At 37.9% G+C, this 27,756-nt stretch overlaps 1 pseudogene; it reads left to right on the top strand.

Annotated features, from left to right (window-relative positions):
* The first annotated feature begins 700 nt into the window (after positions 1–700).
* On the top strand, positions 701–26,638 carry LOC122748573 (annotated as a pseudogene).
* Positions 26,639–27,756: the final 1,118 nt, after the last annotated feature.

Here is a 27,756-nt window from a genome sequence, read left to right as displayed (position 1 = left end):
GTTTCACAAATCCCAGTTCCTGGGAGAGGATGAAGAGAACCAGAGTATATCTTTCGTGTTTTTGAGTTGTCCAGGAAACGGTAAGAAATTCAATTCACTCTTTAACATAAAGCTCTTTTGAATGAATGAATGAATATATAAAAATTCATACAGCTGATTATTTGATTAATTGATCCATTCATTCATTTATCTATTTACTCAATTAGCACTTAAGAGAGCTTATAATATACATAGCACTTGCTAGAAGCTATAGGGATTTTTTTAAGACATCAAAAATTTATAGGGTTTGGAAAACAAAATAAATAAAATGAATGTAAAATAAATGACTAGAGGACATAAATTTAAAAGAAATCACAAGCCAGGGGTCAGAGCCAAGATGGCAAAGGAAAGGCAATAACTTCCCTGAGCTCTCCCCAAGACCTCTCCAAATACCTTCAAATAATGTCAGAAGACAATTCTTGAAGCAGCAGAACCCACAAAAGGATGGGGTGAAATCATTTTCCAGCCAGGGACAACTTGGAAGGTCAGCAGGAAAGGTCTGTTGTACTGGGGCAGGGGTCGGGGGGGGGGGGGGGGTAGAGCACAGCCCCTTATAGGCTTCACTAGCAGAAACACAAGCACGGTGTAGTTTGTGCCAGTAAACCAAGCATCAGGAGCTTCTGAATAAGCTGAGGCAGCAGCTGCTTCTGGAATTCAGCCCATGGACAGTGAGGAGGTCGAGTGGTTGGCTGGGGGAGATTACAGGGGTCTCGGCTCACACCACAGTGCAGCAGGATTCTGTTCTGGGTTGGAGGGCAGAGAAGTGGGCCTGTGGTTGCTTCCAGACCAGAGCACAGTCCAGGGGAGTGGTAAACAGGCCTCTCCTTGAATTGTACCACCTTGAAGAAACTAGAGACTTACAAATTCCTAGAAATATCTCAGAGAACAGCTGCTCAACTCCTCTGAAGCTTGGGACAGTGTGTCCTCCACCCTGGAAGCAGTGCCCCACTTTAAAAGAAAGTTAAAAGTCAAGAAAAAGGCTGGAAAATGAGCAAACAGAAAAAAATGCTGACCCTAGAAAGTTTCTATGATGACAAGGAAGCTCAAAATACACTCTCAGAAGAAGATAACAAAGTCAAAGTTCCTACATCCAAAGGTTCCAAGAAAAGATGAATTAGTCTCAGGCCATAGAAGGGCTCAAAAAGGACTTTGAAAATAAAGTAAGAAAGGTAGAGGAAAAAATGGAAAGAGAAATAAAAGCGATGCAAGACAATCATAAAAAAAGTCAACAGTTTGCAAAGCCAAATTGGCCAAATGGAAAAGGAGGTACAAAAGCTCTCTGAAGAAAATAATTGCTTAAAAATTAGGATTGAGCAAATGGAAGCTAATGACTTTATGAGAAATTAAGAAACAATAAAGCAAAACCAAAAGAATAAAAAAATAGAAGGCAATGTGAAATATCTCCTTGGAAAAACAACTGAACTGGAAAATAAATCCAGGAGAGATAATATGAAAATTATTGGACTATCTGAAAGCCATGATCAAAAAAATAGCCTAGACATCATCTTCCAAGAAATTTTCAGGGAAATTGCCCTGATATTCTAGAAGCAGAAGGAAAAATAGAAATTGAAAGAATCCACTGATCACCTCCTGAAAGAGATACCAAAAGGAAAACTTCCAGGAATATTGTAGCCAAATTCCAGAGTTCCCAGGTCAAGGAGAAAATATTGCAAGCAGCTAGAAATAAACAATCCAAGTATTGTGGAGCAACAGTAAGGATAACACAAGACCTAGCAGCTTCTACATCAAAGGATCAGAGGGCATATAATATGATATTCTGGAGGGCAAAAGAACTGGGATTACAACCAAGATTCACCTACCCAGCAAAACTGATTATAATCCTTAAAGGAAAAAATGGGAATGCAATGAAAGAGAGGACGTTGAGGCATTCATGATGAAAAGACCTAAGCTGAACAGAAAATTTGACTTTCAGATACAAGACCCTAGAGAAGCATAAAAAGATAAACAGGAAAAAGAAATCATGAGAGAGGTTAAAAGGTTAAACTGTTTACATCCCTACATGGGAAAATGATACTTGCAACTCATAAGAACGTTCTCATTATTAGGGCAACTAAATGGAGTATATTTAGACAGAGAGCACAGGTGTAAGTTGAATATTAAGGGATGATATCTTTTTTTTTCAGTGCAATAGGGGTTAAGTGACTTGCCCAGGGTCACACAGCTAGTATGTGTCAAAGTCTGAGGCCAGATTTGAACTCAGGTACTCCTGAATCCAGGGCCGGTGTTTTATCCACTGCACCACCTAGCTGCCCCGGGATGATATCTTTTTAAAAAATTAAATTAGGGGGTGAGAGGAATGCACTGGGAGAAAGGGAAAGGGAGAGGTGGAAAGAGGTAAAGTATCTCACATAAAAGAAGCAAGAAAAAACTAATGGAGTGGAGGTAAGATGGGAGAGATACAGGGGAGTGAGGAAGCCTTACTCTCATAAGAATTGGTTCAAAGAGGGAATAACATACACACTCAATTGGGTAACGTAGTCTATCTTAGGAGGGGAAGGGGGAAAGGGGGAAGAAGGGATTGGGAGAGGGGGCAGTCAGAAGCAAAACACTTTTGAGGAGGGATAGGGTGAAAGAAGATAGAAAATAGAGTAAATGTAATGCGGAGACAATAGGATGGAGTAGAATACAGTTAGCAATAGTAACTGTGAAAAGAATTGAAACAAGTTTGATATGCCTCAGTTCTCAAACACATAGAAAACTGAGTCAAATTTGTTTAAATAAGAACCATTCCCCAATTGATAGAAGATCAAAAGATATGATGTTTTCAGAGGAAATAATCAAAGCTACCTATAGCCATATAAAAAAAAAAGTTCCAACTCACTATTGATTGGAGAGATTCAAGTCAAAACAATCTTGGGTACTACCTCATACCCATTGGATTGGATAATAGGACAGCAGAGGAAAATGACAAATATTGTAGGGGATATGAGGAAAATGAGACATTAATACACTCTTGGCAAAGTTATAAACTGATTCAAACATTCTGTAGAACAATTTGGAACTATGGTCAAAGGGCTATAAAACCATGCAAACTGTTTGACTTAGTAATACCACTACTAGGTTGGAATCCAAAAAGTGCCCAGGGCAAGTCACTCAATCCCAATTACCTCACCCCCCCCCAAAAAATGCAGTCCATCTACAGATTATGAACTGATGGTATCTAAATACAGATTGAAGCATTAAAAAAGAGATCACAATGCATATATATATATATATATATATATATATATATATATATATATATATATATACATATATATATATATGGGTGTGGGTGTGAGTGGGGTATACATACATATATACATATACACATACACACACAAACACACACACATATACTGATTCTTTTATTGTATAAGTTAAAGACTGACATGTAATTAAAACATGCTAGCAAATTTGAACAATGACTACCAGAATGTGACCACAAGTACAGCATCAAAAAAATGAAAAGAGCACTGGATTTGGAGTCAGAAAATCTAATTTCATATCCTGGTTCTGCCATGTACCACCTATATAATACTGAGTAATTTATTTAACCTCCTCAGTTTCCTGATCTGTAAAATGTGGTAGGAGAATAGATTACATGACCTCTAAGGTCCTTTCTAGATCTAATTCTATAATCTGTGGTCTAAGGGCAAATATTTTGATTCTAGATTTTTAATACGATAAAATTAATTCCAACAATAATACTTTTAAAACATTTATTTTCTTTAATATTAGAACCGATTTATCTATTAGCTTCATTTTTCAATGTTCTAAATCAAACTTTTCTCTGTAGTTGCATAGGCTCCAATTTTTTTTAATATTATTTTTTTATTTTTTTAGTGAGGCAATTGGGGTTAAGTGACTTGCCCAGGGTCACACAGCTAGTAAGTGTTAAGTGTCTGATGCCGGATTTGAACTCAGGTACTCCTGACTCCAGGGCCAGTGCTCTACGTACTGTGCCACCGAGCTGCCCTGGCTCCAATTTTTTTAACAGATTGGCAGTACCATGTATAAATGGGACATTTCCCATGGGAGAAATATCTTCTAAGATCGCTTCCAACTCAAATATATTTTCCTATACCTCCACATTTACATTTATCACCTATTTCATACAATATCTTCCTCCATTAATTATTCCTTCTCTTTCTTTAATCTTCAATCTTTTCTTCTCCACTAGTTACTTCCCCTAAATCTCTGTAATCCTTGTGTAGTAGTAAGTCAATAAACATCTATTAAGTGCCTACATTGAGCCAGATACTGCGTTAATGGTGGGGATACAAAAAAGGCAAAAGATAGCCTCAGCTCTGAAGTTTACAATCTAATTGGGGATAATAAGATACAAAAGGAAGGTGAAAAGCAAAGATATGTTTTTGCTCCTAGTTGGATGATTTGTCCCTGACTGGTTCAGTAGCTCTGATGACATTGTTAATTGATGAGGATAGAGGACAATAAATTCCTTTTCCACACCTTAGACTCCTGAATCATTTGCTAGTTTTATTTTTATAGGCCCAAGAGTAATGACTGCTTTTCTCATTTGCAAAATATTTTTTGTGTGGTGAATTGTCCAATGGCCAAGTCTCTATAGTCTTGGCAAATGAATAAGAAATTACTTCTATGTTGTTGTTGTTCCCTTTTAGAAAAATTCATCAGTACTTTCTTAAAATAATTTGATTTTATTCTGGACCCTCTATGAGTACACAAGTTGAAGTAAGGAGAGAAACTACTTTGTACTTCTGTCAGGGGTCCTTTTCCTATATGAATGACCTGAATGCATTTTAGATTATCTCTCCCTTATCTTATTCATTCTCCACAGTAATATTGAAGGTGAGAAGTCCTCCAAGAATATCTTCCAATTTACCATACAAATGTACAAATTTCAAAACACATGAGTTTTACTTATACCATAAGCAGGCTGAAACTCACATTAGAGCCTATGACATTCATTGCCTTCCCTTGCTTTGACATTCTCCACACAAGAAGTGTACAGAACCTATGACAGAAAGTTCTACCCTGGATGTGGTCCCAACAATAAGAAAGGCTCAGATTTGCTTCTTTTAACCATTATGATCTCCTGTGAATACTTTTACTTCTCTATGGCTTTATGCCAACATTTCTAGGAGCTGTCCAGGGTCCTTACTGTCACCAGTACTGCTCTGAGTTCTGCTTCATTGCACTCTGATGTTCAACTTTCCTCAGGTAGATGGTCCTAAGTTACCTTTTGTTTGTGGATCAGCTTTTAAACAGTTTGAACATAATAATGGGACCTATCATACCATGAGACTAAGCTCCTTGGAACAGGGATGCTTTTTTTTTATCATCCCCAGCACCTGGTAAAGTGCCTGGCACACATTAGGCAGTTAAACGATTATCAACTTGACTTCATTCTTTCCTGCTTCCAGAGTATAAAGTTATTTCAGAGTCAACTTTCTGTTATTTTATATCTTGTCCCCACAGCTCTATCAAGGTAGTTTGCCTTCTACCTTCCACCAAATCTTCTGCAGTTTGTTTAAAGTTGGCTCATAATGAACCCATAGCAATTTGCCTTCTTTTTTCCATCCACATCCTGCCCTCCCTCACCACCACCACCACCCCCCCAAGTAGCTCAAGGAATGCAAAAATCTACCTAAATAAAAAATATTCACGATAATTACACTATGCTAAAATAAGTAATATAAAAATGTTTACAGCAAGTTCCTCTGATAAAGGCCACACTTCTGTTAAGGGCTAAAATTCTAGCTAAACTGTCTAAAATATCTAATGAGTGGTCGCCAATAAATTATAAGCTTTAGCAAGAGTTAGACTTTTAAGCATTTATTAAGGAGAATAAGAATTTGGTAAAGAGAGAGAGAAAGGCCTAGATTTCTATCTATTAAAGGGAGAGCACATTTTTAGCTCCCTTCTCCGCCAGCGTCCCCAGGAAAGAGCCCCAGAGTCAGCGCCAGTCTCTTCCTTCCTCCTCCCACTAGTCCGTGTCACTTCCTCCCAAAGAAAAGACTCCTGGTCTTGCCCTCAAAGACCTTCACTTCATGGGCAGAACTCTTCTACAGTAAGTATCCAGCAGGTGCCGTCATTCCAATCGTTACAGTCCCCCTGTTGTTCCTCAAGAAACAAAATGTTTCCTTGACGGAACAGTAAAACAATATAATAACTATTGCTAACTAATAATATGTGAACAACAATATAGAAACGGAGAGGAAAGTTTTGTCCAGAGGGGCGATTTTTTTTTTTTGTCCTCATGAACCGACGCTTTGACATTAGTCTTGCAAAGGGAGGGCCTCTGCAGAGAATACATGTTACAGATGGTGTATATTATAACAGAAAGAGAAAAAAACAACAAAAACAACAAATCAAAAACTGTTCATTTAAAGTCTCTGAAAGTCTTTTCTCAGATGTCCTCTAGGTGTAGTCGTAGAATGGAAGTCTCTTCAGGGGTTGATGTGTGGATGCTGGTAATCAGCCAGGAAATTTCCTACAAAATTGAGCTTAACACAACTTTAAAATAGCTTTGTCAATAATCAAATCAAACAATGAAAGTTTTCAAAAACATGTCTAAGGGAATTCAGAATCTTAGTTGTTACACATGAAACATATAATAAAACAAAAATTGAACCATTCTTTAAAATTATAATATTACTATAGTCCCCCCTTATGGAGGGTATTTGAGAAGACAATTGCTGCGATATTAATTTTTAAAAATAATTTTTATCTTTTTTTCATCAATTTTTGCATCATCTGCCTAATTATCCTCATGCCATTATGAGAAATTAGAAAATCTAATATAATTGGTAACAGGTGTCAAGGCCAAATTCAACACTGTTATTTATCATGACACCTGAGATAATTATGGGGGTTACCATAAAAGAACAGAGAAATGATGGGATATGAGCATTCCCACACTTGAGCAATATGTACTGCCCATACAGTATGCCAGGCTTAAAATAGGTGGATGGAATATATGTCCATGCCACCGAACATATTGGAAGAAACTGAGTCAGACTTAATCAGATGCATGGTATTGAGATGTCCATGGCATCAGGCATATAGGAGGGAGCATAGAAGCCAGGTGTAGAAGTGAGATGGGTGGGATGAATACTTCCAGCCATCTGTACAATATTGTGGGGAAAAAGAGAATAAAATATTAAACCAAGAGAATCCAACCTCAACATTTGTCAAAAGCCGTCCCTCGGCCATACCTTGACTTCATGCATGTCTCCCCTCATGTGACAGTTCAGTGTCTGCTCTTGCATGTATTCCTCTTGTGATTGGATGGCATCTTGGCCAACTGGCATCTGATAACTCAGAATAAAGGCAATTAATGTCTTAAATGATAAGTTCCCATAATCCAAGTCTCATATGGATTTAAAATTGAGGATAATAAATGATTGCAAAAAAATGTGAATACATCTTGACTCAAAATATAATATATAATTATGCAACAATTTCAAATAATACCCCTTTTTTGTACTTAGTATACAATTACTTTTGTGAAAAATCAGAACATATTTAAATATAAGTTAAAGCACAACAGAATCTCAAAGAAAACTTTTTTTAAAAAAAGAAAACTTTTACAAATGTTCCCCTCTTTTTTTTTTTTTTTTGGAATATGCTTATCAAAAATAATACTTCTAGAATCAATTTACACTTGCCATGGCAAACAATTTGCCAGGGAAATGCTTTAAAGAGTTTGATCAATAATCAGTTGAGAAAAAATAACAAAAACAAACAACTCAGAATATGGGAGCACAATACTCCTAGAATTAACATTGTATTATGAAATCAAACCATGTTTCAAAATTAGATAGATGAATGAAATAGAAGAAAATACACGTGGAATAATAAGACAATGAAATTCAAACTAGGGAAATCTAAATGAATATGAACTTAATATTAATAAGAGTATTACAAAATATAAACTTGATTGCATGACTATAAAAAGCTTTACAAATATTCTCCTTGTTTTAGAAACTAAGTATAAGACACAATCTCAAAAGCATTAAAATCTCTATGAAAATAAACCTATACCATTAATTCCAAAATGTATATGTAATAGCATAGAAATCCTATGTAACCTCTGAACTGACATTAATAATCTGAGTGAATTCAGAACACTCTTGATTCCAATATCTAAAATCCCCAATACTCATATCAATACCTTGCTGCTTACTTCTACATTTCTGTAAAATAATACCCTTCATGGCAAAAGAAGCAGAGTCTTGAACTATGTTGATTGTCATTCTTATTCAGCTTAAGTTTTTCTTCCTTTAAACCCCTCTGTCAGTCTTTTCACCATACAAATGCTTTATAAGATTACTAATTAAAGACAAAAGCAGGTTAGCAAAATTATGAACAAAACGAGTATATCTGGAATTTAAAGGGTTTTCTAAGGTTGTCTCAAAAGCACAGCCAGGCCAGGGAAGGGCTGAGCCTGAAGCTGCAAATGCAGGTAGAAAAAGTTGAGCATGCGCATCAGATCTCTGGACTTCCCAGGCAGGGGAAGCTATGGGCTTGGCCATAGGAGGAGTAGAGGGTGGGTCTGGAGAGGAGGGGAGGGACCAGAGCAATTTGAATCAGACTTGATTTTGAACTCAGGCCTGGATTCCTCTTCCCCCACTTTGCCTCCAGGTGCTAGGGATATAAAAGCTTCTAGAGGGTGGGTCATTGCCTCCAGGCATGCAAAATTAGAGCAACAATTAGTGTTAGAATTGGGAAAAGCTGCAGGAATCTCTTCAGGTTTCTCTGAAAAAGCATGGTTGGGAGAGGGAGTGATATTTCCTTGTGTGAGTAAGTTGCTGGCTCTTTTAACAAAAATAAAAAGAAAAATAGAAAATCCACAAAAACAAAGCATTAACATGATCTTATCTCCCATTTGTCTGGTTAAACAGAACTAAAATCAAAAATAGGGTAATTAGGGAGTTTAAAAGGTCCATTCGAAAAAAATTTAAAGGAAAACACAGCCAGTACACCAGTACTTAGCAGTTAAAGGGAGAGGGAGGGGGAAATTTCTTACCAACCAGAAGATCAGAAGACTGAGGTTTAGCTTTTCCTCTTCGTGGTCAGCCATCTGTTAAGGCTAAAATTCTAGCTAAACTGTCTAAAATATCTAATGAGTGGTCGCCAATAAATTATAAGCTTTAGCAAGAGTTAGACTTTTAAGCATTTATTAAGGAGAATAAGAATTTGGTAAAGAGAGAGAGAAAGGCCTAGATTTCTATCTATTAAAGGGAGAGCACATTTTTAGCTCCCTTCTCCGCCAGCGTCCCCAGGAAAGAGCCCCAGAGTCAGCGCCAGTCTCTTCCTTCCTCCTCCCACTAGTCCGCGGTCACTTCCCCCCCAAGTAGCTCAAGGAATGCAAAAATCTACCTAAATAAAAAATATTCACGATAATTACACTATGCTAAAATAAGTAATATAAAAATGTTTACAGCAAGTTCCTCTGATAAAGGCCACACTTCTGTTAAGGGCTAAAATTCTAGCTAAACTGTCTAAAATATCTAATGAGTGGTCGCCAATAAATTATAAGCTTTAGCAAGAGTTAGACTTTTAAGCATTTATTAAGGAGAATAAGAATTTGGTAAAGAGAGAGAGAAAGGCCTAGATTTCTATCTATTAAAGGGAGAGCACATTTTTAGCTCCCTTCTCCGCCAGCGTCCCCAGGAAAGAGCCCCAGAGTCAGCGCCAGTCTCTTCCTTCCTCCTCCCACTAGTCCGTGTCACTTCCTCCCAAAGAAAAGACTCCTGGTCTTGCCCTCAAAGACCTTCACTTCATGGGCAGAACTCTTCTACAGTAAGTATCCAGCAGGTGCCGTCATTCCAATCGTTACAGTCCCCCCTGTTGTTCCTCAAGAAACAAAATGTTTCCTTGACGGAACAGTAAAAACAATATAATAACTATTGCTAACTAATAATATGTGAACAACAATATAGAAAAGGAGGAGAGGAAAGTTTTGTCCAGAGGGGCGATTTTTTTTTTTGTCCTCATGAACCGACGCTTTGACATTAGTCTTGCAAAGGGAGGGCCTCTGCAGAGAATACATGTTACAGATGGTGTATATTATAACAGAAAGAGAAAAAAACAACAAAAACAACAAATCAAAACTGTTCATTTAAAGTCTCTGAAAGTCTTTTCTCAGATGTCCTCTAGGTGTAGTCGTAGAATGGAAGTCTCTTCAGGGGTTGATGTGTGGATGCTGGTAATCAGCCAGGAAATTTCCTACAAAATTGAGCTTAACACAACTTTAAAATAGCTTTGTCAATAATCAAATCAAACAATGAAAGTTTTCAAAAACATGTCTAAGGGAATTCAGAATCTTAGTTGTTACACATGAAACATATAATAAAACAAAAATTGAACCATTCTTTAAAATTATAATATTACTATAGTCCCCCCTTATGGAGGGTATTTGAGAAGACAATTGCTGCGATATTAATTTTTAAAAATAATTTTTATCTTTTTTTCATCACTTTTTGCATCATCTGCCTAATTATCCTCATGCCATTATGAGAAATTAGAAAATCTAATATAATTGGTAACAGGTGTCAAGGCCAAATTCAACACTGTTATTTATCATGACACCTGAGATAATTATGGGGGTTACCATAAAAGAACAGAGAAATGATGGGATATGAGCATTCCCACACTTGAGCAATATGTACTGCCCATACAGTATGCCAGGCTTAAAATAGGTGGATGGAATATATGTCCATGCCACCGAACATATTGGAAGAAACTGAGTCAGACTTAATCAGATGCATGGGATTGAGATGTCCATGGCATCAGGCATATAGGAGGGAGCATAGAAGCCAGGTGTAGAAGTGAGATGGGTGGGATGAATACTTCCAGCCATCTGTACAATATTGTGGGGAAAAAGAGAATAAAATATTAAACCAAGAGAATCCAACCTCAACATTTGTCAAAAGCCGTTCCCTCGGCCATACCTTGACTTCATGCATGTCTCCCCTCATGTGACAGTTCAGTGTCTGCTCTTGCATGTATTCCTCTTGTGATTGGATGGCATCTTGGCCAACTGGCATCTGATAACTCAGAATAAAGGCAATTAATGTCTTAAATGATAAGTTCCCATAATCCAAGTCTCATATGGATTTAAAATTGAGGATAATAAATGATTGCAAAAAATGTGAATACATCTTGACTCAAAATATAATATATAATTATGCAACAATTTCAAATAATACCCCTTTTTTGTACTTAGTATACAATTACTTTTGTGAAAAATCAGAACATATTTAAATATAAGTTAAAGCACAACAGAATCTCAAAGAAAACTTTTTTTAAAAAAAGAAAACTTTTACAAATGTTCCCCTCTTTTTTTTTTTTTTTGGAATATGCTTATCAAAAATAATACTTCTAGAATCAATTTACACTTGCCATGGCAAACAATTTGCCAGGGAAATGCTTTAAAGAGTTTGATCAAATAATCAGTTGAGAAAAAATAACAAAAACAAACAACTCAGAATATGGGAGCACAATACTCCTAGAATTAACATTGTATTATGAAATCAAAACCATGTTTCAAAATTAGATAGATGAATGAATAGAAGAAAATACACGTGGAATAATAAGACAATGAAATTCAAACTAGGGAAATCTAAATGAATATGAACTTAATATTAATAAGAGTATTACAAAATATAAACTTGATTGCATGACTATAAAAAGCTTTTACAAATATTCTCCTTGTTTTAGAAACTAAGTATAAGACACAATCTCAAAAGCATTAAAATCTCTATGAAAATAAACCTATACCATTAATTCCAAAATGTATATGTAATAGCATAGAAATCCTATGTAACCTCTGAACTGACATTAATAATCTGAGTGAATTCAGAACACTCTTGATTCCAATATCTAAAATCCCCAATACTCATATCAATACCTTGCTGCTTACTTCTACATTTCTGTAAAATATATACCCTTCCATGGCAAAAGAAGCAGAGTCTTGAACTATGTTGATTGTCATTCTTATTCAGCTTAAGTTTTTCTTCTTTAACCCCTCTGTCAGTCTTTTCACCATACAAATGCTTTATAAGATTACTAATTAAAGACAAAAGCAGGTTAGCAAAATTATGAACAAAACGAGTATATCTGGAATTTAAAGGGTTTTCTAAGGTTGTCTCAAAAGCACAGCCAGGCCAGGGAAGGGCTGAGCCTGAAGCTGCAAATGCAGGTAGAAAAAGTTGAGCATGCGCATCAGATCTCTGGACTTCCCAGGCAGGGGAAGCTATGGGCTTGGCCATAGGAGGAGTAGAGGGTGGGGTCTGGAGAGGAGGGGAGGGACCAGAGCAATTTGAATCAGACTTGATTTTGAACTCAGGCCTGGATTCCTCTTCCCCCACTTTGCCTCCAGGTGCTAGGGGATTAAAAGCTTCTAGAGGGTGGGTCATTGCCTCCAGGCATGCAAAATTAGAGCAACAATTAGTGTTAGAATTGGGAAAAGCTGCAGGAATCTCTTCAGGTTTCTCTGAAAAAGCATGGTTGGGAGAGGGAGTGATATTTCCTTGTGTGAGTAAGTTGCTGGCTCTTTTAACAAAAATAAAAAGAAAAATAGAAAATCCACAAAAACAAAGCATTAACATGATCTTATCTCCCATTTGTCTGGTTAAACAGACTAAAATCAAAAATAGGGTAATTAGGGAGTTTAAAAGGTCCATTCGAAAAAATTTAAAGGAAAACACAGCCAGTACACCAGTACTTAGCAGTTAAAGGGAGAGGGAGGGGAAATTTCTTACCCAACCAGAAGATCAGAAGACTGAGGTTTAGCTTTCCTCTTCGTGGTCAGCCATCTGTTAAGGGCTAAAATTCTAGCTAAACTGTCTAAAATATCTAATGAGTGGTCGCCAATAAATTATAAGCTTTAGCAAGAGTTAGACTTTTAAGCATTTATTAAGGAGAATAAGAATTTGGTAAAGAGAGAGAGAAAGGCCTAGATTTCTATCTATTAAAGGGAGAGCACATTTTTAGCTCCCTTCTCCGCCAGCGTCCCCAGGAAAGAGCCCCAGAGTCAGCGCCAGTCTCTTCCTTCCTCCTCCCACTAGTCCGCGTCACTTCCTCCCAAAGAAAAGACTCCTGGTCTTGCCCTCAAAGACCTTCACTTCATGGGCAGAACTCTTCTACAGTAAGTATCCAGCAGGTGCCGTCATTCCAATCGTTACACTTCTCAAATATATACTAAATATAGAACTGAGTCAAAGTTATAAATATGAGCCATTTCCCAAATGATAAATGTTTAAAGGATATAAACAAGCAGTTTTCAGGAGAAGAAATCAAAGTCATCTATAGTCCTATAAAAATGCTCTAAATAACCATTTATTGGAAAAATGCAAGTTAAAATAACTCTGAGGTACCACCTCACACCTATCAGAAATGACAAATTATGGGAGGAATGAGAGAAAAATAAGTATACAAATTAACAGCTAGTGGAGTAGTGAACTGGTTCAACCATTTTGGAAAATAATTTGGAACTATGCCCAAAGGGCTATAAAACTGTGCATACCTTTTGACCCAGAAATACCACCACTAAGTCTGTATTCCAAACAGATCAAAGAAAAAGAAAAAGGACTTTTGTTTACAAAAATATTTATAACAGCTCTTTTTGTTGTGGAAAAGAATTGGAAATTGAGGAGATGCTTATCAATTGTGAAATAGCTGAGCAATTTGTGGAATATGATTATGATGGAATACTATTGTGCTATAATAAATGATGAGGGACTGGTTTCAGAAAAAAAAACATCGCAAGACATATATGGACTAATGTGGTGTGAAGTGAGAAGAAATAGAAGATCATTATGCACAGCAACAGAAATGTTGTAATTAACCCCATTCCACCTCCCCTTTCCTCTCCTCCCCCTAGTCTTCTTTTATTCTGCCCCTTAAGTTTCTTTATATCGCCACATCACAGTTGATTTAATAACAATACCTTAACAGAGATACAGATCCCAAGAGCTAAAAGTATTATCTTCCCTCATAGGGACACAAGCAGTTTAACATATTGAACAACTGTTTTTCCCCACCTTGTTTACCTTTTTATATTTCTCTAGAGTCTTGTATTTGGAGATCAAATTTTCTGTTCAGTTCTGGTCTTTTTCTCAGGAAGCCTTGGAAGTCCCCTAATTCATTGAATGTCTATCTTTTCCTCTGAAATAGAATGCTCAGTTTTGCTGGGTAGTTGATCATGGGTTATAATCCAAGCTCCCTTGCCTTCCTGAATATCATATTCCAAGCCCTGCACTCCTTTAATGTTGAAGCTGCCAGGACCTGTGCAATCCTGACTGTGGCTCCATGATATTTAAATGGTTTCTTTCTGTCTGCTTGGAGTATTTTTTCCTTCACCTGATAATTCTGGAATTTGGCTACAATATTCCTTGGCATTTTCCTTTTGGAGTCTCTTTCAGGAGGTGATCAGTGGATTCTTTCAATGGTGATTTTATCCTCTGATTCTACAATTTCAGGGTAGTTCTTCTTAATAATTTCCTGGAATATGGTGTCTAGACTCTTTTCTTGCTCATGGCTTTCAGGTAATCCAATAATTCTCATTATCTCTCCTGGATCTATTTTCCAGGTCAGTTGTTTTTCCAATGAAGTATTTCACATTTTCTTCTATTTTTTTTAGTCTTTCAATTCTGCTTGGCAGATTCTTGATGTCTCATGGAGTTATCAGCTTCCATCTGCTCAGTTTAAATTTTTAACACCTTATTTTCCTCACTAAGCTTTTATACTCCTTTTTCCATTTGGCCAATTTTTTCTCCCATTTGGTCATTTTTTTTCTTTCATTTGACCAATTGTATTTTTTAAGGAATTGTTTTCATCAGTCAATTTTTGTGCTTCTTTTTGCAGTGTAACTCTCATTTCTCTTTCCATTTTTTCTTCTGCCTCTCTTATCTGGTTTTTAAAAGCCTTTTTGAGCTCTTCAAAGAAGGCTTTTTGGTCTTGAGACACAAGATCATCTTCTCACTTGAGTCTTCACTTGTAGGTGTTTTGACAAACTCATCTGAGTTTGAGTTTTGGTCTTCCCTTTCACTATAGAAGCTGTCATTGGTAAGTATCCTTTTTTTTGTTTCTTGCTCGTGTGGTAGCCTATTTTTAAACTTCTATAGTTGAAGTCTGCTCCTGGGACACAGGGTTCACTGTTGCAAGCTTCTTACTGCTCTCAGCTGCCCTACTCTTAGCTGCCCCACTTTCAGCTGTGTTGAGTTGCAGCAGTGTCAAGCTATCCACTGAGCCAACCTGTGCTGAGTGAGCTTCCCAGTAAGCCCAGCTTTGCTGAAATGAGCTGCCAGCTGAGATAAGTAGTACTGAACCACCCTCCCCTTTCACCCAGGTGAGACAGACCTTTCCTTAAGTCTTCTAAATTAACTCAAGTAGCAGGATTGTGTCTCTCTTTTTGTATGTTCTGTACTTCCAGAATCTGTTTAGAGGCTTGATTTAATGTTGTTTTTAAGGGAAATATGGGAAAGCTCAAGCAAGTTCCTAGCTTCTCTCTGCCATCTTGGCTCTGCCCCCAGAACTCAGTAATGGAAATGTAACAATGATCAACTGCGAAAGACTTGGCTACTCCAATTCATACAATAATTTAAGACAATTCAAAAGAGCTAATAATAGTAATAACTGTTATTAATATTATTATTAATAATAATATCACTTCCAGGGCAGCTAGGTGGTGCAGTGGATAAAGCACCAGCCCTGGATTCAGGAGTACCTGAGTTCAAATCCAGCCTCAGACACTTGACACTAGCTGTGTGACCTTGGGCAAGTCACTTAACCCCCATTGCACCACAAAAATAATAATAATAATATCACTTCCAAAGAGAGAACTGATGAACTCTAGGTGCAAATTAAAGTATAATTTTCTCATTTTTTCTTGCTTTTTAAAAAATATGGCTGATATATAAATGTTTTCTATGATTTTATTTATAATTCATATCATATTGCTTATCTTCTCAGTGAGTAAGAGAGCAGTGGCAGGGAGGGAGAAAATTTGAAACTCAAAATTTAAAAAGAAAAGATCCTAAAAATGAATAAACAAAAAATTTTTAAAAATAAAAACTTCTCTCCCCCCCTAAAAAACAATAACCAAAGAGTTCATATGTAAGAGAGAGGCAATATATTCATGCCTAGAGAGGCAGTGTGGATATAGTATAAGGCATGCTGAACTTGAAGTCAGGAAGACCTGGATTCATCTCCTGCCTCTGACACTTACTAGCTATGTCTCTAAGTCTCAGATTCTCATACATAAAACGGAAATAATTGTACCCATGGAACCTACTTCATGGAGTAATAAGAGTAGCATATCAAGTGCTTTGCAGACAAAGAATAGCATATCAAGTGCTTTGCAGACTTTAAAGTACTATATACATTTCAATTATTATTATTGTCTAAGAGGAAGCACGGTATAGTGGATAAACCACTGACTTTAGAGTAAGAAAGAACTGGTTTTGAATCCTCTGATGTACTAGTTGTGTGACCCTGGGCAAGTCACTTAACACTGACTCAGTTGCCTCATCTGTAAAAGTGCTAGAGAAAGAAATGGGAAATCACTTTTTGCCAAGAAAATTCCAAATGGGATCATAAACAATCAGACACAACTGAAATGACTGAACAACAAAAGACAGTTTTGCTAACTTGCATTGGCAAAGAGAATTTTTTTTCCAACCAGGAGGTCCCTTCATGAATAAAATCATGGATGTCCCTTTTCTTCCCACTCAAAATTACCTATATCATGGGGTTATCATAAGGACCAAATGGGAGGGTGTATGAAAATAAGCAGTAGTGTAAAGGCAATGCAAGAAGAACTCCTACCAGGATCTGGTTACCTTCCTCTTCCCCTCTTTAGCCCACCTACCTCTCATGTATTAAAGGGTGTCAAAGAGCCCAAAAGGTATCTGCTTTAGCTAGGCCTTTTCCTCCTCAATACTGTCTCCCATTTCCCAGTTCCCACCAGGCACTAGATACCCCTTCTTAGATGTATACACTCACTCCCAACCCTAGCCTACCTCTGCCCATCTCTATTCCTTCCTGAAGTAATAACTAGATTTCCACTCCAAACTTCAGACCCATCATCTGCTTCATGACAGTCATTGATCAAGGATCTCCTGCCCTGTCATTATTCTCCAAGTTCTATCAGGCCTCACAACTCACCCTGGGTCCTGAGGCTTTCCATCTGTCCTGAAGTTGGACTCACCTATATCTATCATCTCCCTTAATTAGAATGTGAGCTTCTTAAGAGCAGGTACTTTTTCTCCTTTCTATCTGTATCCCCAGCACTTAGCACACTATTTGCCACATGGTGAGTACTTAATGAATGTTTTTACATTGTATTGTATCTCATTTCAAGCACATAAAGCATTATAACAATAAGACACTATATAAATGTGAGGTATTCTGATTATCACCAGCATTTATGAGATGCTCAAAGAAAACACCTTGGGCCTAAGTTCAGTCAGTGAAATAACATTTTGCAAGTGTTTGGGCAAACTAGGAAGTGCTATATGAAACATAAGGACAGTTCTGTTGGGAGCAACAGTAATAAATTGAACTGAGGAAGATAGATCAAACCTTCAGAGTTAAAGGGAGAAAGCAACTAAAATAGAAGAACTTATCTCAGGCTAAGTGAACCTGGCAGTGGCTTATTTATCAGCCTAGAAGGTCAGATGCTCCTGACACCATAAATTTTCTGAGCTCCAGATAACAAAACTGAGGTCCTCGGGGTCACAGGCCACATTATCAGAGGGGGAACAAGAGCATGCTCTTCTCTTCTTCTGTGGCATGAGACAAATGGGATTTCTTTTTTTTCTTTCTCTTTCCTGCTTCCTTCCATCCATCCTTCCTTCCTTCCTTTCTTTTTTTTTCTTTTTCTTTTTTTTTTAGGCAATGGGAGTTAAGTGACTTGCCCAGGGTCACACAGCTAGTAGATGTCAAGTGTCTGAGGCCGGATTTGAACCCAGGTATTCCTGAATCCAGGGCCGGTGCTTTAACCACTGTGCCATCTAGCTGCCCCCTTTCCTTTCTTTCTTCATTCCTTCCTCCCTCCCTCCCTCCCTCCCTCTGTCTCTGTCTGTCTCTGTCTCTGTCTCTGTCTCTCTGTCTCTGTCTCTCTCTCTCTCTCTCTGTCTCTCTCTCTCTCTCTCTCTCTCTCTCTGTCTCTGTCTCTCTCTCTCTCTCTCTCTCTCTCCATCTCTGTCTCTGTCTCTCTTTACCTAGCACTAGTGGTTTCTGCCTTGATCCCAAATGAGGGTATTCCTGCAAAGATAATGAATTTCATTTCTATAATATTCTCGATCTTTTCCCTCCCAGCTCCCTAGACTTTTTCTATATCTCTATAGGCATAATACAAAATCCAATCCACTCTTGTTGGACCCCAACAGGATTGCATAACAAATTTACTTTATATTAAAGTCTGAGACATTCCTAGTTTCACTTCCTTTGCTGGAAATTTCTGTGGTCAGTACTTTTCAGAATTGGAAAATCTTGAGGGCAGCTAGGTGGCACAGTGGATAAAGCACCAGCCCTGGATTTAGGAGGACCTGACTTCAAATCCGACCTCAGACACTTGACACTTACTAGCTGTGTGACCTTGATTAAGTCAATTAATGTCATTGCCCCCCCAAAACAAACAAACAAAAAGAATTGTAAAATCTTCATTCATTCATTCATTTATTCAACAAGTAATTCAACAAAGCACTCTCTCTGTGCCGAGCACCAATCAAAGAAGCATAAGATCTGGCTCCTGCCTTGCAGAAGATCTAAGCTGAAGATCTAAGACATATGCATATTAAGCCATTAAGTAATAAGGGGTAGCAGAGATCCAGGTATCGTAGGTGGCTATTGTTTGTCCTTCATTCTTTTTTTTCACAAAAGTATTTTATTATGTTTTAGTTACATGTAGTATATACATGAGGAGATAGTGTTCAACATTTGTTTTTATAAGATTTCTAGTTTCAAATTTTACTCCCTCCCTCCCCTCCCTCCCCCCTCCCCAAGACAGCAAATAATCTGATATAGGTTATATATGTACAATCACATTAAACATATCTACATTAGTCATGCTGTGAAAGAAGAATCGGAACAAAAAGGAAAAACCTCAAAAAAAGAAAAACAACAACAAAATTGAAATAGTATGGTTCAATCTGTATCTGGATTCCATAGTTATTTTTTTCTGGATTTGGAGAGCACTTTCCATCATGAGTCCTTTAGAACTGTCTTGGACGATTGTATTGCTGAGAAGAGTCAAGTCTATCACAGTTGATCAACACAAAATGTTGTTAATACTGTGTACCATGTTCTCCTGGTTCTGCTCATCTCACTCAGCATCAGTTCGTGGAAGTCCTTCCAGGTTTCTCTGAAATTTGCCTGCTCATTGTTTCTTACAGCACTGTCCTTCATTCTTAAAGAGGACCGTGACTTCAGAAGGTGATGTCATGACTTGCAGTGAATTGAATTTAAGTGAGACAAGGTCCAGTGGAAAGATAGACATCAGGACAACTGGAGATGACCCCAGATATTTGAGATAATCATGTTAAGTGACTTGCCAAGGATCACAAAGCTAGCAGTGTCAAGCGTCTGAGTCCAGATTTGAACTCAGGTCCTCCTGATTGCAGGGTCAGTGCTCTGTTCACTGAACTACCTAGCTGCTAGAGAAGAGGGAGAATAGCATGGGCTGAAGTAATCCAGAAAACTTCATGGAGGAGGTGGGGCTTGAGTTAAATGTGAAGGATAAATAAATAGAGTCTGCATCAGTAGAAGGAAGCGGAGGAGGGCACTCTGGAGAACACAAGGCGAGAGCAAATAACAGCATAAACAAAGGTTTCAAGGCAAGAATTAGTATATCATACACTGGAAACAGTGAAGAGAATAATCTATAGAGAACAGAGTTTGGATTTGGTATTGGTAGAATATAAGGTTAGACATAGTATGTAGTACAAGTATCATTTCCCCAATTTTACAAATGAGGACACTGAGGCACAGAGAGGTTACATGAATTGTCAAGGTGCATATATCCAGTAAGTAACAGAGTCAAGCTTCAAATCCAAGTCTTCAGATGTCCACTCAGTACTCTTCCTAGAACCTCAAGTTCCAGGCTATTAGGTTTAGATTATATTCGCTGACACTGGGGACCTATTGAAAGTTCATGAGAAGGGTAGTGACATGAAAAAAAATTATTTAGGGACAAGATATTAATCTGGTAGAAATGTGTCATTGCTTACTTCATCTACTCTAAATTCATAGCATTATACTGACTGGGCACAGGGTCAATCAATAAGCAATTTATTAATCACTTACTATGTGTCATGCTCTGTGCTAAGTAATGAGGAATCAAAGTCAAAAATATGGTCCCTGATTTCAAGGAGCTCAAATTCTAATGGAAGAAGTCAGACAACAAACACCATTATTGACAGCTTTTGCCATGGAGAACAAGGAGGACAGGAGCAGCAGGGACTCTCCAACTGAAGGAACGAACTAAAGGATGGATTAGCTTATCACAAATACATAAATGCTCATATAAGCCAACAAAGTGTGAACTGGGATAATTCTTTGTCTAATTCAAGCAGATTCATTACCTGGTAATAGTTATTAGTCCTGGGGGCAGCTAGGTGGCGCAGTGGATAGAGAACTGGCCCTGGATTCAGGAGGACTTGAGTTCAAATCCAACCTCAGACACATGACACTTACTAGCTGTGTGACCCTGGGCAAGTCACTTAACCCTCATTGCCCTGAAAAAAAATAGTTGTTAGTCCTTCATTTTCAAAGAGGATCAATAACATCATGTGGTAATGTTTTGACTTCCTTGTGAGTTGCACTTAAGTGAGGGAAAGTTGCACAAAGTTTTTAGACTCACTCTCTCTTCCAGAGTCATTGAAATCCAGTGGCAAGACAAAAGTCAGGACAACTAGCAATGGCCCAGGATGTAGCAAATGACCAAGCTCTAAACATTCCAAGGCACCTGTTTTAGCCTCCTTCATGTTCATTGGAATAGATTGTTCTCACCTGTCCATTCTACCAGGGAAATTCTTCACATACTTGGAGCAGACACCCCACCCCAATTCACCCACAGACCCAATGATTACCCTCCATTTGGTTTAGCCCATCTGCCAAGATAATTTTATTGGAGTTGTGGCCACTCCATGTGCTAGAGCTTTTTGGATCCACAGGTACTGAATTACTGAAGCCCAAAGCCCAGAGACAATCTTTCACCACCACTGTCTCGCTTCCCTTGAATTTTGTTTTGATTCTTGGATTTAAGCCAACTTCTTCAGACCCCCCCCACACACACACATGCATCCTATCTTTTTAGCTCCTTTATTGTCTAACTCTTCACCTTAGCTTGTAAACGCTGAAAATCTGACCCCCAACTGAGCAATCATTTCTCAGCCACAGCCTCATTCCTACCCAACTTCTTACATTGGAGAGGTTCAATCATAACCTTGGACAGCTCCAACATGAAAGCACTTGATGGTCCTGCCTCTGACCCCATTATGAAGTACTAGCTAAATGTTGTTAAATGGAAGGTGTTCCTTGTACCTATGACATCTAGAAACCCAAATTAAATTAGTGGCACAATTTTATAACAGTCAAATTCACAAAGACAGGATCTTGTATTTTGTCAGTTGGGAGAAGAGTAATATTTAGAGGGTGGTGAAACAACAATCATTAGTCAACACATTTAATAATGACACAGACATTGAGGCTTTGTGGTATGATAGAAAGAGCATTGGAAATAGAATCTGATATCTAGGATTCAAATCCTGACCCTTCCATTTACTATCTTGTATAAATTATTTTGCTTTTTTAGACCTCAGTTTCCTCATTCAGAAAATTAGGAAATTGGACTAGATAACTTCAAAAATTGCTTTCAATTCTAAACCATACCAAGATAATGGAGTGGTTTGCCAACTCCTTCTTTAGTTCATTTTACAAATATGGAAACTGGGGCCAACAGGGTGAAGTGATTTGCTCAGAGTCATACAGGTAATGAGTATCTAAGGCTGAATTTGCACTCAGGTCTTCCTGATCACAAGCCTGGTGCTCTACTACTGAGCCACCCAGCTGCCCATTAGGGTTAGACGCAAGCTACTTTTTCATGGAAGTATTGCACAGACAGCCCCAGTGCAGGATCTTGGGTATTCACTATCAAAATGCAGATTCTTATACTAACTCTGCTGTCAGCTAACCATGTGAACTTGGATCATTCTCAACCTCCCTGGGTTTCTATTCTATCATCTCTAAAATGGGAACAGTAAAGTCATTTTACTTTAAAGGGAACTCTCCATGTTGGAGAAACGTAGAAGTCAAAAAAAGAGTATGCTGGAGTAAAGTATGTTTGAATGTTCTCAGTATTCCTGCACTGGAGTCCTCCAATATGTCACTGTAGCCTTGGGTTCTCAAAGATTATATTAATAGAACACTAGCTCTGGCTGGGCTTGGTGAGGGTCTCTTCAGCTGTCATCCAAAAAGGAACTCAGTTAAGTTTTGGGAGACTCATGGATAAAACTGGCCAAGACTTGTCAAATTCTTTTGGACCTAGGATCTCACAAAGCATGTCAACTAATAGATTGGGATCTGCAATAGTGGACAGGTGTGAGGCATATACTTCTAAATGTTTAGCAACTGGCTCTCCAGGAAAAATAAAAGGATGTATGACAAACTTTTAAGTTTAAAATGTATTATTAACATTTCTTCATTATTTTTGTATGTGTAAATAATCATTATAACAATAAATGAAGTCCTGATATATTTAGTCATTTTTCAATAATGTCTGACTCTCTTCCATTAGTTTCCTTGGCAAAGATACTGGAATGATTTGTCGTTTCTGTCTCCAGCTCATTTTACAGCTGAGTAAACTGAGACAAACAAGTTAAATAACTTGCCCAAGGTCACAAAGCAAGTAAAAGTGTCTGAAGCCAGATTTGAACTCATAAAGATGAGTTTTCCTGCTGCTAGGCCCAATGTTCTATCCACTGCACTACTTAACTGCCCCTTTTGCTATGTAGAATTTCCCAGTTTCCAAGGTGTAAATGCTCACACTGAAAATTTAACAGTCACCTCTCAAGAACAGGTACCAGCTGACTCCAGTATGCCCCTGGTTGTATCTCACATAAGGAAAACTGTGGATACTTTAAATATTCCTATTAACAGTGTGTTGTTGTTATCAAGGAAATGTGGTATACTTGAGGACTCTGAATAAAAAGCAAATTAAAAGACCACTTGTTTTGTGTGAATTGAATTAGTTTGAATCACAAATTTTGGATCATACAGAATAATTGCTGAAGGTATTATGGTAGCTGTGGATGAGGGATGATGATAGGATCATAGATTTAGAGCTGAGAGACCTTAGATATCATCTAGTCCAATCCTTTGTTTTTCAAAACTGAGGGCCACCCATTTGAAAATAAATTCATTGTGAGTAGAGATTATTTCATTCTTTGTACTTGTATCTTCATCTCCAAGCATAGTGCCTGATATACAGCAGGCACCTAATAAATACTTGATGCTTAGTTGGTTGAGGTATGAGACTTGAACAAAGTTTCGAAGAAAGTAGGTAATAGAGCTAATGTTCAAATCTTTCCTCTGCCTCCCATTCATCTGAAAAAAAAATGTTCATAAAAGCACTGAAACATAGATTTATTATTTATTTCTGTTTCAGTTCTTCAGAACATGTCATGAGGACATCAACCCCAATACACCTTGGGAAATGATATGCCAATAAAGGTAGCTAGATAAGGCAGGGAGGTACTTTGTCCCCGGGATTTAAAGATAAATTCAGAATCATTAACAAGGAAAGTTAGAGGAGTAGCTATGTGGCACATTGGAAAGAGCACCAGGCTTGGAGTCAGGAAGATCTGAGTTCAAATTTGGATGCAGATAAGTAAGAAGGCAAGATCATCTAGTCCAAACCCTTCATTTTACAGATTAGGAAACTTAAGCCAAGATAGGGTGACACACAGTCAGTAAGTGTCTGAGGCAGGATTTGAATCCTTATTTTATACCAAGTCAAAAACTCCCTCTTTATTAATTTGTATTGATCTGGAAGAGAGCATAGAGAATCCAAAGAAGATAACCATGAGGGACACATACTCCAATCAGGTGGGGAGAGGAAAATGAATTAGTAAAAGAAACATCAGTTATTGAAGTAGGAAAAGAACTAAGAGAGTGTGGCATCTCTGAAGCCTGGGGAAGGAAAGAGAATCTGGGAGGAAGGGAGTAGCCCATAGTGCCAAATACTATATAGAGATTGATGAGGGTAAGTATCTTTGTCTTCCTTCTGGAAAAAGTGGAACAAAAGATAGAGAAAAAGATGTGGAAAATTCTAGATATTATATTGTGTCTGCAGTATTTCTCTGATTTACCAACTTAGTAAGCCTTAAAGAAAAAGGGAATTAGCTTAGGGTTTCTTTGGGTTTCGTTTTGTTTTGGTTTTTGGCATGTTCTTGTTGTACTTATTTTAACTCATCCTCTGCTCTTCTGGGCTAGGGATTCATTGGACCATACATGTACTGCTGGAATTGACCTCAAACACCATCCAGCCCAACTCCTTCATTTTATAGATGAAAAACCTGTGACCCAAAGTATTAAGTAAGTGACCTGCCCAAAGTTACATAGATAGTCACAGAGACCAGATTTTATCCCAGGTCCTCTAACTTCAGAGCCCTTCTTAGAAAGGTTACGAAGCTGTTTCATTTTGAGAAAAAGTAAGATCTTGTTCCAAAGAATAAACATGGACCTACATGCCCTAAATGGAAGCATAAGTTACTCAGGAAGTAATCAGGAAGTGCCTAAGAGTAGTGTTAGGGCAACAGAGGAAAACTTAGTGTGATGTGAACAGAAAGTGCCTTCCCAGGGAGACAGGCTAACTGGCATGTTGCTTTGTGCTGAGAAGGCTCACTGAACATATCTTTCTCCTTCCCTATTCAGAGCCAAAACCAAGAACTTGGAGTAGAATGGAAAGAGTAATAGCACTGGAGTGATATACATATTTGTAAATATATGTATATAGTCTATGTTTTCATACATTATATTGTGTATGTGTGTATATATACATATATATGTGTGTGTATGTGTACAACATTTGTAAGTTTTTGAAGCATTTACACAGGATAATAGATCCAAAAGAGCTAGGTAGAACTTCCAAGGCCTTTGAATATAACCACTTCATCTTAAAGTGTGAAAGGTAGCAATGATATAGAAATATTAAAGATGATATATTGGATATAGATTTTCTGATTGCAATTTTTGCCCTGTATCATGAAAGTGCATATAATATATTATTGGATTCAAAACACTGTGATGTAATTAGGTGCTATATTCTTGTCACCATTTTATAAATGAGAAAACCGAACCCTGAAAAATTTTAGTGACTTACCTATGGACTCCCAACTAGTATGCATCCAAGGTGAGATTTAAACTAGGCTTATTAAATCTAAGTCCAACACTCCATCGGCTATACCACAACATCTCTCCAAGTCTCTAGTTTTACCCTTTCTGCTGTTTTCAAATTTAGGATAGACATTTTCTGAAAATCAGACCAGTCACTTTCTTGACTTCTACCACTGGAGGGAGCACCCACATCAACGAATTCACATGATCCATTAAAGCAAAATAACTTGATCTTTGGCAGCCAGGTTGCTAAACAGTTGCCATGGTGCTTCTAGTTTCTCAAGGGTCTCTTCACATTAAAAAAAAAATCACACACACACACAGAGTGAAGTAACTGTTTTCCCAGGCATGCTAATTTGTAGTAGTGTGTACCAATGTTGTTTTTCTTTTTAGGTTTTGTTGTTGTTGTTGTTTTACTGTTTTCTTATGTTACAAATGCTAACTAGAATTATTTTTTCCAATTTTTCCAATGTGGTGGGGGGAGGAAATATGCAATAAAAAATGAATGGATGTAATTTTTAAAAACAGCAATTAATTTAAAGGGCTCTGGGTTCTTTGGAGTTGTATTTTTTTTTCAAATACTGAATCCTATTTTTAAAAATGGGAAGGGCCCGGTAGGTTCGGAAGATTGTGGAAGGCGCACGCCAGACCATCCCTGTAGGCCAAGATGCTGATTGCCAGGAGCTGGGTGCGTTGGAAGACCCCTCGCGGTGGGAGCTGAAGCTACTAGGCGAGTATGGGCTCCGCAACAAGCTCAAGGTGTGGCGGATCAAGTTCACGCTGGACAAGATCTGCAAGGCCATGCGTGAGCTGCTGGCGCTGTACGAGAAGGACCCCCGGCGCCTGTTCAAAGGCAATGCCCTGCTCCCGAAGCTCGTGCGCATCGGCATCCTGGACGAGGGCAAGATGAAGTTGGATTGAATCCTGGGCCTTAAAATCGAGGACTTCCTGGAGCGGCGCCTGCAGACAAAGGTCTTCAAACTGGGCCTGGCCAAGTCCATCCACCATGCTCCGGTGCTGATCTGCCAGAGGCACATCAGGGTCCGTAAAGCAGGTGGTGAACATCCCCTCCTCCATAGTTCGACTGGATTCCCAGAAGCACATTGACTTCTCCCTGCGCTCACCCTACGGAGGTGGCAAGGCAGACAGGGACAAGAGGAAGAATGCCAAGAGGAGGGGCCACACTGGGGATGATGATGAGGAAGATTAAATGAGAGCCCCCACCCCTGCTCCCCAAATTTTGCTGCATTTTAATAAAGCTCTTTGACTTCTGGGGAAAAAATTTCAATTAAAATGGGAGGGAACTAAGGTCTTTGACAGTACAATATATTGTGAGAACTGGGAGGGACATTATAAATTATCTAGTCCTACCCTTTGTTTATCTTTTTATTTCAAAATTTTTTGTTTCATGCCTGTTTTTAAATATCACATTCATTTCCTATTGCATAGTTCCTCCCAACACCACTTTTCCAAAAAAAAAATTATACCCAGAAACAGGGGGAAACAGTTAAGTAATTCATAGAACATTTATAAATGGTGGTGTGCATCATTCTACACCCAAAGATTACCACCTCTCTACCAAGGAGAGAGAAGCATATTTCATTATCTGTTCTGTGGGACCAGTAATAATCAATGCCATTCATTTGAGTTCTGATATTTTTTCAATGAAATTTTTCTTTGCATTATACTTTTGAGAGAGCCAAATTGGATATACAGAGCATTAATCTCCCCCTTTAACTTTCATATATATATATATATATATATTTTATATATATAATAGACCAATAAGAAAAAGGAGCCACTGAGCTTTAATCTATGATGGATCAGTTTTTTATTTTATTGCTTGGGAATTAAATAGACAACAAAAGTTGAAACCAATTAGGGAAATAAGGAAGGAGAAATACAATTGAATAATCTTAGATCTAAGCTTAGTCTATTCCTTTATAAAACTCACCAAATCCCAAACTGCCTGCCACACCGCTAATCTCTGAAACGACCGAACACCAAACCACGTGCACTCCTTTCAATCCTGCTCTGTTGCCAGAGAGAGAGAACTTCCCGTCCTGCCCTCACTTTTAAGTCCCTACCGGAGAGTTCCTCGTGGTTTCCTCCCCCGTAAAGGAGGTCCTTCAAAAGCCACTTCAGTAGCATGCCAATCTTTCAAATGATTCAGCTAAAACTTCTGATATATAACTTTACCACAAATAATTTTTACCACACTGTATAGTGTTCTTCTGGTTCTGCTTTGTTGGTTCTATGTAATTTTGTACAGGTCTTGCCATGTTTCTTAGATTTCTTTGTATTTTTCATTTTTTAAGGTACAAATAT

Source organism: Dromiciops gliroides, chromosome 1 (assembly GCF_019393635.1).
Source record: "Dromiciops gliroides isolate mDroGli1 chromosome 1, mDroGli1.pri, whole genome shotgun sequence".
Classification (NCBI taxonomy): Eukaryota; Metazoa; Chordata; class Mammalia; order Microbiotheria; family Microbiotheriidae; genus Dromiciops; species Dromiciops gliroides.
The sequence above is the reverse complement of the archived record's forward strand: the minus strand, read 5'-3'. Positions and strand labels throughout refer to the sequence as shown.